The sequence below is a fragment of the Phalaenopsis equestris genome, unplaced genomic scaffold, assembly GCF_001263595.1.
Source record: "Phalaenopsis equestris unplaced genomic scaffold, ASM126359v1 Scaffold000002, whole genome shotgun sequence".
Lineage (NCBI taxonomy): Eukaryota > Viridiplantae > Streptophyta > Magnoliopsida > Asparagales > Orchidaceae > Phalaenopsis > Phalaenopsis equestris.
The window spans coordinates 57,405,208-57,408,054 of record NW_018164444.1 but is presented as its reverse complement, the minus strand read 5'-3'; positions in this window follow the sequence as shown (position 1 = coordinate 57,408,054).

Genomic DNA, 2,847 nt, shown 5'->3' with positions numbered 1-2,847 from the left:
ATATTGAATATAAAAATAAACAAAGTTACAAAAACAGAAATAGTGAAAATTTAATACTTGAATAATAATGAAAAGTTAATAGCTTACTTAAAATAATAAATAAATTAAATTTTATATCATGTTTATGTTAAGTTTCCTCTTTAGAAGAGTAGACGTCGGGATAAAATCTTATTTAATTAAGCATCAATGAGGTGAGTACTCATACTTGTAATCTATGATAATATTTTATTTATTCTCAATTTTTATGCATTTATAGATAATGATAATTGCACAAATTTTATTTTAATTTATATATTTTACTTTATTGATCACATTGTTAGGAATCCTTATATCAGTTTAATCATGCATTAGCGTATGTTACATATAGTATATTGAATTGAATGTGACAAGCACATGAATAATATATTTATGTTGAATTCTTGTATGTGCGTGACTGATTACGATTGAGTCACCTCTTGATGGTACTAGTAAGGGAATACTAAGGTATTTATGCATTCATATGAAAATAACTATTGACTTTGATGTGTCTTAAATGATATAAATTTTAGACGATGCCCCTATAAAGGTTGTACAGATAATTAATCATATTGATATGCTATTGATATTGTAAGGTTCTTTGAATAACATTAGATGATTTATTAAAAGTTTGACTAACATGCATATTATTTTTTTTCTCTTGTAATATTGTGGTTTATGAGTATAAGTATTCACTGACTCGTTAAACTCACAATTATTAAACTAACTTTACAGGTTAATTTAATTAATTAAAAAAATGAGTGATAAAAAAGTAAACATTTACAGAAAACGCGGATAACCAGTAACGAGGTAATTTTAAATATATTATTTTTATTTAAATTTATTAGCGGTTCTTTCATTTTTAAAATGTTATTTAAAGGGAATGAATATCGAAAATTTATTTTTCACCACTAAACCGTTTGTTCTCATCTTAGTTAATCTCAAACCCCGGGTCGGGTCGTGAAAAAAGTGATATCATAGTACAAGGAATAAGATAAATTAATGAAATCTTGATGAAGAAGTACAACATACTATAAATGTGAACATGAATGTGATGACCAAATGATGACAGCGATGACGCAGCTGATTCAGGTGTCGAGATCGCAGCCTATCTGAAATTTAGTAGTCACTGTGGTAAATACTTGAAGAAATCTCAAGATTTGCGACCACCTCTGTTCAAGGGAATTGAAGACCCAATTGAAGGAAAGAATTGGCTGATGAGGATAGAGAACATAATAAATAGCATGGCTTGTCCGGATGAAAGAAAAGTATCATTGGTGGCGTTTGTGCTGGATGAAGAGCCAAAAGATGGTGGCGTGGGCAGTGTCAGGACAGGTTAGGGGACATGTCCAACACAAAGATAAGTTGGGAGTAGTTAGTTTGTGGACCTTCTTAGAGAATGGATCGTACTCTTATACGCTCGACAAGAGATGCAAGACAATTCCATCAAGTTGAGGCAAGGAGAAAAGACAGTCATGCAGTACGAAGCAGAATTCAATGAATTATCGAGGTATGCACCACAATTGATCGCTACTGCAGAAGAAAAGTACTACAAATTCCTTTCGAGATTAAAGGATTCTATCAGACAACCGTTAGTAGCTTTAGGGATTGATTAAAACTCAGTATTAGTCAAACGAGCAAGAATAGTGGAAACCAACTATCAGCTTTACTAAGAAGTATAAGGAGATGGACAAGAGGAAGAGTGTCGATGAAAAAGAAGGCCATATGGATTAATCAGAGGGTTCAAACGAGAAGAAGTACGAGAATAATTCAGGTGAAGATAGCATAGGTATGACTCAGGGTACTAAAGTCACTTGTGTCAAATGCAGAAGAAAACATAAAGGTGAATGCTTGAAGGGCTCTAACACTTGTTATTGGTGTCCTTAGTCTGATCATATAGCAAGATATTGTTCATCTCTTGGTCACAAAAGTATTGAATATCAGAAATCCGATGGAGTTCCTTCATAGAAGTCTATAAGTAGGTAGAAAAAGATAGTCTATAGCTTCAGCTCCAACCCAAGGTCAACCAAGACAACCTGTTCGACCTCGAATATATCCCCTTACTCATAGTGAGTCTGAAGAACCTACAGTTGCCGATGGTGATGAGATTTGATTAGTTTGGCGTTTTCTAGCATGTTTTCGTGCTTCAATAACTGTGTGTTCTAAAGCATAGTTGAGTCGGCTCGTATCGAGTTTTTCTCTTTATAGTGTTTACTTTTCTTTTTATAGTGTATTAAAAATGATCTTAATTTACTAGAACTAAATGAAAATATGACACTAAATAGGACGCAATGGAGAAAAAGGATTCATGTAGCCGACCCCCCGTAGTGGGATTAAGGCTTTGTTGTTGTTGTTGTTGTTGTTGTTGTTGTTGTTGTTGTTGTTGTAGTGTTTACTTTTCACGAATGATCCCTAATTTCACGGATAACAAATGTCTACCTGTTAATGAGAAATGACTTGAGGTATGTTTATAAATTTAGAATACAAAATTTTTGTAAGTTGAGAAAATTGTGACAACCCGTTCCATGTGACAATCCGTTTCAATTACCGGGAGGAAGAAGAAACAGAAGAAACCGAAGGAAAAGAGGGAGATAAATCGAGCAGTTAGTAAGCCAGAAAGGAGGAAGATGAAGCGAGAAGTCAAAAAATTGAAATAATGGGATCATAAGCCTACGTGACGAGTTCGCCTATAAAACAGTATGACAAAGGCGAGAGTTACTTATCAGGAGATTGGAGTGTGTGATAGACGAGCACAAACTAGGGTTTCTCTATAACCAGAGGGGAAGGGCGGCAGCAGTGACGATGTTGAGCAAAGAATGATTGGACATCGGT